Genomic DNA, 12,761 nt, shown 5'->3' with positions numbered 1-12,761 from the left:
TTTGAGTTGGAGATTTTGGACAAGTAATTGGAACAAATGATTCCACCGTAGGAATTGCAAAAGACACTACGAGCGTTCTGTAAACAACTTCTTCATCTTCATCTTTAGGAACAATATTTGAACCAGAAGTAGAACTAGATAAACCATCTGAATACACATTGAACGATCTGAATAATGACGTATAATCAAACAGCCAATCAGGACCCACTCTAGCATCTGTTTCATTCTCCTCCAGCCAGCACACATAAAAGGATTCTATAATTTACTTTGTTCTTTTGTTGTAGACCCTGTACGCAGTCCGTGCAACGTACCCCATAAAATAGCAGTCATCAGCTTTGGCATTAAACTTCAGGTTGGACTCCAGGTGAAGAAGGGTACAAGGGCAGCCAAATACACAAAAAAGACTGACTGATGGCTTATTAAACTTTTCAAAAACAATCCATGTTCCATTAGTTATTACAAAAAGGTTTCCAAATATTATATTATCAGAGTATCCCAAAAACAACATCATAAAAATGAGGAGCGATACGATCACACCATTGCCTTGCCACGATCTCCTGATGTACCTGAAAAATTAATTGAAAACTATAAGACCGAAAGCCTAGTGAGTTACCCCCAAAATACCCATACACATACAACCAAAGACATACAACAATGAAGAGCATACTATGGGTCCAGTCAACCATCGGGTTGGAATACCCCTGACCCTCAACTATCGTGTTGGAATGCCAATATACTACGAGTCCAATCATCCGCGGGACAGAATACTCTCGGCCCACAACCATCGGGTTGGAATGCCCACACTCCTACACATATAATAACTACTACGGGTCCAATCATCCATCCGGATGGAATACCCTAGGCCCTCAACCATCGGGTTGGAATGCCTACTTACTATGAGCCCAATCATGCTACCGGGATGGAATACTCCTGGCCCAAAACCATCGGGTTGGAATGCCCACTTACTATGAGTCCAATCATCCTACCGGGATGGAATACTCCTGGCCCACAACCATTGGGTTGGAAGGCCCACCTACTATGAGTCCAATCATCCTACCGGGATGGAATACTCCTGGCCCACAACCATTGGGTTGGAAGGCCCACCTACTATGAGTCCAATCATCCTACCGGGATGGATTACTCCTGGTCCACAACCATCGGGTTGGAATGCCCACTTACTAACAAACATTTGCACCTATCGAATAAACAATCTATAGAGACAACATACTAGGGCCCTATCATCCTCAGGATGGAGTACCCTCCACTACCAATCAACCAAGTGCACATATAACAGGTAATCTCCTACCAATATACAGACCGTCAGACCTAACTATTGGTCACTAAGCGTAACCACATCCAATCGACCAGGATACCGATCTATCATGTCACAAATGTAACTATTTCAAATACAAATCAAAGGGCCGGCCTTTGTACCTTAGACCCTTGAGTATAGTGATGATAACTCACCTTGCAAATGCCGAACTAAAGAGTTGAGATCAAAACTCCCGATCACCGCCATAAACCCCACCGCCTAAAACTTCATTGAAAGCATAACCATCATAGCACAAATTACCAAAATACCCTTTGAAGTCAAACTGGTCAACTCTTGGTCAAAGTCACAGTCCTGGTCAAAGTCAACCTTCCTGGTTGACCGTACTCGCCGAGTCATCTAATGACTCACTGAGTTCATGAACTCAGAACCCCACAATTCGTGACTGGACTCGCCGAGTTACCCCATAACTCGTCGAGTCCTTGAATCCGAGTCCTAGGCTGTCCAGCTCACTGAGTCACCACTCGACTCACTTATTTGCATCATAACTAATTGGGTTAGGGTTTGCGACCCAACTCATCGAGTCCAAGAACATACTCACCGATTCTACTTAAGTCATCCATATTCACATGATTTCAGACCATCTCACTGCTTCCAACTCATAGATTAGCTTCACACGTAAGGTTTCCAACTTTATGTGTATGTAAGGCAATATAGGGTCAACACAAGCTAGAAAGATGGTTCAAGACAAGAATGCTCTTATACATGCACAAAGGTTGATGCTTTATGCTTCCATGGACCAAAACCAGCCTAGATCTGAAGTTGAAACCTCAGATCTAGTCCCAACACCCGAAATGGATCTGAATCAAGCTAAAAAGCCCCAAAACCTTAACCATGACTAGACCTAAAAGGTAAAAGTTGAAGGTAACATCTTGTTACCTCAAAAACATGCCCAAAATGAAGTAGATTCTGGATCTACAAGGATTATTTGATGCTAGCCTCTTGATCTACAAGCTTTCTTCTCTATATTCCTCCTCCAAAGCTCAAATCTCTTCAACAATGGAAGCTCACACGATTTTAGGGTTTATTGACTCTCAAGGGTAACAAGGAGGCTGAGGGGATGACATAAGGTCCTTTAAATAGGTTGCAAACCCTAAGATTTAGGGTTTTCTCTTCCCAACACTGACTCGTCGAGTCCAGTTGCCGACTCGGCGAGTCAGGTCATGTATCACGTGCCCAACACACATTCCGACTCAACGAGTTAAAGCTCCAACTCGCCGAATTTACTTTTCCATTTACACTTTACACCCCTAAACTGTTGCTTCTGAACTTGGGATGTTACAATTCTCCCGCACTTAAATTAGGCTTCGTCTTCGAAGCCTGCTACAACACAAGATTCGGATAACACTCCTACATTGCATCCTCCGCTCTCTAAGCCATCCCAATTCTCTTCAGGCACTACTACCGTGTCTTTTCTACGACAACTCCTTCCTATGCACGATTCCAACCTATCACTCCAAACCATCCACCGGCCACTTCTCCTTAATACCCGCACACCTCAATCTAAGTACCACCCGATGATACTAACACCCTCTCGACACACACATACTTTTGTGACTTGCGAGAGAAGAATACTACTATAATCCACTAGGCTTTGCCAAAGCACTAATCTATCTTTCTCCTGTCAAAACTAACGACAACTCGGGTAACTTGCAATATTGGAAATCATCCAGTTCTCCTCCTGAATCTAATCCCTTTTCGTGCTAACAGGATAATGCATCGTTCAGCTTCCGAACAACTCTCATGAACAACCAACCTCGGGCTGGAATACATGGTACGTCATTGAAGGGTTAAGTCATCCCTATGATGGTATACCCTTGTATCCTCACACATGTTTGGCCCAATCAATCCACAGGTTGGAATACCATACACAAAAGGTCCAATCAATCATAGGGTCCAGTCATCCTCATGATGGAATACCACTACATACATAACCCATGTCTACAACCATACTTGGAATCCAAAGATCTATCCTTGCATCTCCTTCAAACTCCTTTGATTCGATACAACCGAGAATATTTCCACAATGCTTCTAAAATGCTTCTCAATGCCCACTGCCCCTGACTAAAATGCTTCTAAAAACCTATCAACACCGCCATCGACAATCCCGATGTCCAACACTTTATCCTGGAGGTACTCACCTCCTCCATTTCCTTAAAAGGCCTAACCAAACACCATCCGGTGTCACAATGCTAAAACCTCACCCCACTCCCTCCATTTGCGGAACATGTTGCTACGTCATAACACATATATACTCAGAATCTTATCATACAACTATCAAAGCCCATATACAACTTTCAACAAACTCCATTACCATGATCGATACTTGGGGTCAGACCCACTGATTGCTATAGCATAGCAACATACTCAACCACCGCATACAGGTTTACCAACACATACAAAGTCTTCAGTATGACTGGACCGCCTTACCAGGCCTTCAGCATATCTGGACAACTCTCAGAACCTTCAGTGCGTCTGGACCGCTTCTCTAGGCCTTCTTCCTGACTGGTATGCCCCACCGGCCTAACCCTAAGCCTCATATAAATCGTCCACCTTCTATGAAAACCATGGTATGTTCCCTGCCCCGCATGTCTACCACATGCTCTCCATAGCCCGCACCCTCATACTAGACGTACTGCCGACCCAGGTAGCTAACAGAATCCCTCAATCTATCAATCCATAAATCCTTGACCAAAAATAAAACATAACTCAATCCTTGATTAGGATTCTGATGTGCACAAAAGTACCCACTAATTTTAATATTTATAACCTAACAAACTTAGACTATCTATGCACTTATAGGCAGTGTACCTAGTCAGATTACAGTATAGCTTAGGTAAGTCGGGTGTCGATCACATGGAACGGTGGATTAATTTAATATATTTGATTATAGGTTACAGGTTACACGAAAATAATAAATAAAATGGTTTAATAAATCTCAAACTAGCAAATAACAACTCTCGATAAACTAACAGGGAAGCACATCTCTTCAGGTACTTTGGTTTAGATAAATTACACCTTAAAACATAGACAATTGCATACACAAATTCATTTATTCAATGTTCACCGAGTCCTAAAATGATTAGATTCATGTTCACTATAACTAATGCTTTAGCAAACAAGTCAATTGAAACAGTGATCAGTTGATTAAACTAACATGCTTCCTAGTGTTCAGTTCGTATCAAGCAAGACTTGTAAATATAGTTAATCAATGTAGACATTTAATTAACCTCTTGTTGATGGTCATCTAACAAGGCTCACACATTAACTTACTTATTTTCAAATTAATCCTAGTTTCACATTCGTTATTCCTAGTCTTATAATCTCGATGGTCATCAAAAATCATAAGAGACAAGCAATCAAGCAGATGTTCAAGCAACTCAATTCACTTAACAATTAACAGAAAATAATCATCATTAGCACATGAGGATCTTTTAACAAGCTTGGAAAGATAAATTAAACACAAATAAACTATTTAATATAGCAATTAGTCTAATAACCAAAGCTTCATTCAATCATAAACACAAAGTAAAAGGTTTTTACACCCAAATCAGAAACTAAATACAGAAAAGTACCACAATGGAATGCTAAACATGGTCACGTTAACAATCCATATGATAACCGACATGCATCCGCTCTCCAATCCTTCCGATCTCCGCTCCCGTTAGCTTAACGGCCTTCCGGCCGCCTTCTAGACCCTCAAAACGGCTTAACAGAAGTTAATTGTCGACTAAATTAGGTTAGAAGTCGAATCCCCCCTCCTGGTTAGCTAAAAATCGACATTTATAATCTTTGTGGCCGACCTAAGTACGCTGGGCGTACTTAGGATTACGCAGCGCGTACTCAAGATAATCATGCGATCAAGTCTATCCGGTGCAAAGGTGTACGCGGAGCGTAACCTTAAGGTATGCGGGGCGTACTCGCTACCTCAGCATTCATTTCTTTCTTTTAGCTTCTAAGCCCGGTTTCCGCTTCAGTCTTTTCTTTTGTGCTTTATTGACAACAAATAGCTGCAAAACATAATTCAAAGTACTATGAGTACTTTTTAATTCTAAAATAGAATAAATAAGGCCAAAATATTAAGATAAAGTGCATAAAAATATATATATAAATACACATATCAGATTCCCACATGTTTTTCCCCAACTTCTGCTATCAAGCTATCCGAACTTCCAATTCACGCAATCCACAAATGAACCAACCACTTGGGTTGTCTCCCTTTCTGACAATGATGCGAGACTTATCCTTTTTCAACACTGTTGCTGCTTCTGCATCACGAGAAGATTCTCCCCTACTTAGCTTTGACTGATTTCTCATAATACATGAGAATTTGGAGAATTCTCGACCCTTCTCACTTTCCGACAATTGATCCGATGACAACTAACTCTTTTACACTAATACTCCATTACTAGCCAATCCCAATTGATCACACACTCCTACGAGCCAGATGATCACTACCTGAATCCCAGCTGAACTACAAAAGCTAAAACAACCTCTGCTCTGAGCTTACAACAACTACTTCCCAATACATAGTCTACACTCATCCGAGCTGAATAATATCCCAATCCTTGGGTCACGAGTCTGCTCACTTCTTCGAGCTCGAAAACTGAAAGGCGTAATCCTTGCCCCTAGAAACGATAGCCCAATCCATCAATTAACCCTTCCACTTCCAGCCGCCATAACCCTAGCTGAGCATAGTCAAATATGTAACAATCATCTCACTAACACTCATACCTGGCCCAATCAGCCTCGGGCTGGAATACCAAGCATGTCTACGACGGGTCCAGTCATCCCTAGGATGGAATACCCTCGTATCGCACACACGTTTGGCCCAATCAACCCTCAGGTTGGAATACCAAACATGTAAGGTCCAATCAATCGTAGGGTCCGGTCATCCTCATGATGGAATACCCTAGACTGGAATACCTCCATGAACATAACTCGGGTCTACTCATAACTTGAGCTCCAAAACCCATAAAGTCACTGACTTGGTAACTCATATGACACACTAGAACCCAATACTTAAAGTACATCAATCTACTTCCAAGAATAAAAGGTCGTAACTCTTGCATGAACCCATTAAAACCTCCAAGATGGAAACTGTCCTCGAACAATCTCGATCACCTCCCCCCGGATGATCTTACCGACATGATCCTCTGACAACACCGGCCTATCCTGGCTGCCAACTCTCGATCCTGACCTGGATCCGGTCTCAAGACAACTCATAACCACCATTTTGGTAAAACACCAGAAAGATCTCTGATAATCCATAATATGACAGGGGACCAACTCCCTACCCAACCCTAGGGGTGTGACTTCCTTGCTACGTGTATGGGTCCTGTGCTTTCAGCAGTACGAGCCCATACTACCTTCCACGCCAACCCATATTTGTCTCAAGTATCATCACAACACCCTACCATATACATATACAAAGAGAGAGATAATTCCTCACTCGTAGAGGAATGCTAAATATCTCATAACTGGCCTCCCGACCTCTCACTACCCACCCATCCATGAAACATCCAACAACCCCTGCAACACTAGTGTATGCTAGCCATACATAATGTTGGACCCTATAGACTTTCGAATATCCAATCCTACCCTAAGCCCTAATCAATAAGAACAGAACATAAGGCTAGATTAAACATTCTCAGGCTATAAGATCTTAATTATATACAACTGTGATGCATACACAAGAAACTAAAGTAATGATGTCAGTCTCATATAAGGAGAACCCTAGGCTAATAGGCATCATGTAATCAGACAAGTGTATCATGCAATTCCTGAAGATCCCTAGCCTAGTACTAGCATGTTGTTCTAATATATCACATAATCAAATAACTGTATGGTATTTTGGGGTCTACTTACTGGCTCCGGCTGATCGTACACCCTTCATCCTCCTATACTTATTTTGAAAACCTTTCCTTGATTAGATACTGGATTGACACGAATGTTCTTCCAATTCTCTCAAACCAAGGCTCTGATACCAACTTGTAACATCCAAAAATTTCCAACCAATTTAAACTTTTCAAAAACAATTGATGTTCCATTAGTTATTACGAAAAGGTTTCCAAATATTATATTATCAGAGTATCCCAGAAACAACATCATAAAATTGAGGAGCGGTACGATCACATCTTTGCCTTGCCACAATATCCTGATGTACCTGAAGCAATAACTGAAAACTATAAGCCTGAAAGCTTAATGAGTTACCCCCAAAATACCCATACACATACAACCAAACACATACAACAATGAACAACATACTATGGGTCCAGTCAACCATCGGGTTGGAATACCGTTCGCCCTCAACCATCGGGTTCGAATGCCAATATACTATGAGTCCAATCATCCTCGGGATGGAATACTCTCAGCCCGCAACCATCGGGTTGGAATGCCCACAGTCCTACACATACAATAACTACTATGGGTCCAATCATCCACCGGGATGGAATACCCCAGGGCCTCAACCATCGGATTGGAATGCCCACCTACTATGAGTCCAATCATCCTACCAGGATGGAATACTCCTGGACCACAACCATCGGGTTGGAATGTCCACCTACTATAAGTCCAATCATCCTATCGAGATGGAATACTCCTGTGCCACAACCATCAGGTTGGAATGCGCACCTCCTCTGAGTCCAATCATCATACCGGGATGGAATACTCCTGGCCCACAACCATCGGGTTAGAATGCCCACGTACCATAAGTCCAATTATCCTACTGGGATGGAATACTCCTGGCCCACAACCATCGGGTTGGAATGCCCACATACTAACAAACATGTGCACCAATCGGATAACCATATAACAATCTATAGAGACAACATACTAGGACCCTATCATCCTCGGGATAGAATACCCTCCACTACCAATCAACCAAGTACACATATAACATGTAATCTCCTACCAGCATACATACCGTCAGACCTAACTATAGGTCACTAAGCGTAACCACATCCAATCTACGAGGATACTAAATCTATCATGTCACAAACGTAACTATCTCAAATACAAATCAAAGGACCAACCTTGGTGCCTTAGACCCTTGAGTATAGTGAGGATAACTCATCTTGCAAATTCTAAATTCAAGAGTTAAGATCAAAATCCCGATCATCGCCACGAACACCACCACCTAAAACTTCATTGAAACCATAACCATCAGAGCCTAAATTACCAAAATACCCTTTGAAGTTAAACTAGTCAACTCTTGGTCAAAATCACAGTCTTGGTCAAAGTCAACCTTTTTGGTTGCCCTACTCGCCGAGTCATCCTAATGACTCATCGAGTTCATGAAATCAGAACCCTACAATTCGCAACTGGACTCACCGAGTCACCCCATGACTCGTCGGGTCCTTCAATCCGAGTGCTAGCATGTCCAACTCATTGAGTCACCACTCAACTCACTGACTTGCATCATAACCAGTTGGGTTAGGGTTTGCGACCCAACTCGTCGAGTCCAAGAACAAACTCGCCGAGTCTACTTAATTCATCCATATTCAGTCAATTTAATACCATCTCACTGCTTCCTACTCATAGCTCTGGACTCCTAGGGCTAGTTTCACACATAAAGTTTCCAACTTTACGTGTATGCAAGGCAATATAGGCTCAATACAAGCTAGAAAGAAGGTACAAGACAAGAATGCTCTTATACATGCACAAAGGCTGATGCTTTATGCTTCCGTGGACCAAAACCAACCTAGATCTGAAGTTGCAACTTCAGATCTAGTCCTTGCACATGAAATGGATCCCAATCAAGCTAAAAAGCCTGAAAACCTTAACCATGAATAGATATAAAAGGGAAAAGCTCAAGGTAACATCTTGTTACCTCAGAAACGTGCCCAAAATGAAGTAGATTCTGAATCTACAAGGATTCTTTGATGCTAGCCTCTTGATCTACAAGCTTCCTTCTCTATATTCTTCCTCCAAAGCTCAAATCTCTTTAACAATGGAAGCTAACACAATTTTAGGGTTTACTGACTCTCAACGGTAACATGGATGCTGAGGGGAGGACATAGGCTCCTTTAAATAAGATGCAAATCCTAAGATTTAGGGTTTTCTCTTCCCAACACTGACTCATCGAGTCTAGCCGCTGACTCGACGATTCATGTAACGTATCACGTGCCCAACACACATTCCGACTCGACGAGTTAAAGCTCCAACTCGCCGAGTCTACTTTTCCATTTAGCCTTTACACCCCTAAACTCTTGCTTCTGAACATGGGATGTTACACCTTGGCTTACTGACACATCTGCATTTGAAGTAGAAATGTTAGTATCCAAAACCCTAGCACTAGGTCATGTTGCCTGTTCAGCAGCTGGTTTACCAAAAATCATGTGGTTCTCTATCAATTTCTTCTTGGGACAAGGGAGTAGGAATATAGTTGTTATTAAAAGGAGGAGGGACACTGTCATATCCTATTCCTACTTGCTTTTGGTCTTTCCACTGCATTTCTCCTTCAACTATTTTCGCAACCTTTTCACTTAACACATCGAACTTCTTAAAATTAAAATCAACATTTTTGAAACGAATTTTCAATGTGTCAAGTTCTGTAGTTACAACAGCAAGTTTGCTTTTAATGTGATCATAGTTTACACACTTGTTGCTGTAATCTTCTTGCAATTTCCTGAAGTCCTTAGTTTTGGCCTGTAATTTTTCTTTTAATGGTTTTTGTTCTTTTCTAATAGTATATCTCTCATATTTTAGATCCTCTTTTTCTCTCTTAATCAGCTCAATTTGATCCTGCAAAAACTTAATAGTCTTAATACAAGATTGTGAACAAGCAATTTCAGTTACCTCCGATTTTGCTGGCTCCGGCGTAGTTTGAACCATGAAAGCAAATTGGAGTTCCATCATTTCCGCTTCTGGGTCTTTTTCAGCTTCTCTTTTAGCAATATCATTGATTTCGGCGAGATGAGCATTTTCAGGTCTTGAAATATTTTGAGCTAAAATCTGATCCTCCTAGTCAAATGATTGACCCACCATCGCAAGATTTGCAGTCAGATTGTTGATGGTGGCTCCCCTGTTGTTATTTACCGGCACCATTGTTCTTTCATTGTTCTCTCTGCTATCAGGATTGGGATATTCTATAGCAAAATTACCTGGTTAATGGCAATTAAAGAAGCGGAGTTTGCCTCTGTTGAACCGAATTTTCTTTTCTGCATTCATCCCCCAGTTATTTTTGCCTACCCTTTTGGAGAATTGTGTAGCTCTGAACGCTGCCATGGCAATTTGCCATGTTATGTCCATCTATTCAACATCTTCTGGATGGATTTGGTCTAAATCAGCAAATGACAATTGAGGGGGCAGTTCACCAGCCACAAAGGCATTATAACAGTTAACCAAACCAATTGCAAGAGCCAAGTTTTCTTCATTTTCTTTGGAAACAGAAATTTCAGCAGGAACTAGAACACATGTCTTTGAAGATAAATCAACTTGGTGATAAGATTGGGGAATAGAAAATGATGATTGAGCAGCAAAAGATGATTGAGGAGTAGCATAAGTTGGAATGTGAGGAATAGTAAAGGATAAGAAAGCATTGTTTGATTGAATCCCGAGATTGGCAGAAGAATATGAGTTAACATGGTTGATCTCTCTTTGTTTATCATCCAAATCACAAGCTTTAATAATGGACGTGAGTTCAGCCAAACTAAGAAAATTGAGATTCTTGGTTTTCTTAATGACAGCAACATTCACATCCCATGTCTTTGGGAGAGAATTAAGCAACTTCTTGTTAACTTCTGATCTTGGCACTGAAACCTCAGCAGAACTCATTTCAGTGGTGAGTGTAATAAAGCATTGCAATTGAGCTTCCAAAGATTCTCCAATAATGTGATTAAACAAATTGAACATCTGTCTCAGCATGTCTTGACGCCTTTGTTTCATATCCTCATTCCCTTCATATACTTCAATAAAAGCTTCCCACAGAGCCTTCGCTGAAGTGTATTCTCTGAACCCTTGTGCAATCTCAGGGGACACTGCCATTGTGAGGGTAGCCAGTGCTCTTTCTTGCTATCCAATCTTTTCGAAGTCTTCATCGGTGTAATGCTCAATCGGTTTCTCAACAACTGTTTCATCTTCAAGTGTTGTATTGATATGAATTGGTCCTCTTAAAATACTTCTCCAAATTTTGAAGTCTTTCATTTTGAGACATTTCTATATGTGGTATTTCCATTATGGAAATCCCTCAGCAGATAATAATCTAGGAATACGTGAGGTGGTACCCATGATAGCATCCAGTTCTTGATGAGTAAATGTGGTTTGAGATTCCTTTTTTTTAATTGAAAATGACTTAATAATAATAAACAAAAGGAATGTCAAACAGTAGTTTGTGGTCACAGGTTTTCGACCGTAAACTGGAGTTTACGGTTGAGGTTCACGGTTGAGTTTTCGGTCACTAAAGTCTTCGAGTTTACGGTGAAAAGGAGTTTGCAGTTGCCTGATTACGGTCAATAGAAACACTTAGTTTACAGTCGTGAATGAGGTTTGCGGCCGTAAACAGAGTATTAGGTTGCTGAAAAATGGTAGTTTGCGGCCGTAAATAGGAGCTTACGACCATGAACTCTTGACCGTAAATACACAATTCTTGATGAAAACGCGAGTTTTAAGAAGATATGATTCTCTTTTGCCACAAAAACACCAAAACAAGCCTCGAACAATGATGAAACAACGCTCCTTTGACCGTGAACATGATTGAAAGATGATTTGACACCAGATTTGCTCTGATACCAATTGGAAGGTCCTAGAAACAAGGATCATAATCAATGATCAAGCAATCTGACAATCAAACAGTGAAAGAATGGAGTAGAAGAAGAATAAACCAAGCCTTACAAACGTTTATATCACAAAAACATCGAATACAACTGGGACACACAGTAATGACCGTAAACAACTATGAAAGCATCAACAACTACAACAGACTCAGACACTCACAATATATAGGGAAAAAGTTCTGGCCGTAAACAGGTTTACGACCGTAAACCGGTTTACGGCTGTAAACCGCCTACGGCTGTAAACTCACCAATTATACCTCTATTACATGCTAATGCCTCAATAAGACCTCTACATTAAATAGGCTATCCCAAACCATTAAATTGACCCTTCAGTGAGTGAGAGAAAGAGTGGAATGAGAATGAAGGTTTGAGAACAAAGAAACTAAGAATCCCTAATTTTATGAGGCATGTGCACCATGCCAACCCACCAGGCGTGCCGCGCCATGGGGTAGGTCAGTTTGGTGGTTCTGCCTAATCCCACGTGTTTGCTCCTAGGCCTCTTGTTCTGGGTAAAATCCCATATCTTTAAAAATTCATATCTCTCACATACGAGCTCCATTTTTGACGTTATTTATATCTACACATAGCTATGGACGAGTAATAAAACTTTCGTTTAGACTTTATCGGCTAATTCTCATCTGATCTTAAATTTAATA

The sequence above is a fragment of the Lactuca serriola genome, chromosome 2 (genome assembly GCF_051521515.1).
Source record: "Lactuca serriola cultivar US96UC23 chromosome 2, Lser_US96UC23_V15, whole genome shotgun sequence".
Lineage (NCBI taxonomy): Eukaryota > Viridiplantae > Streptophyta > Magnoliopsida > Asterales > Asteraceae > Lactuca > Lactuca serriola.
Note: the sequence above shows the minus strand (reverse complement) of the source record.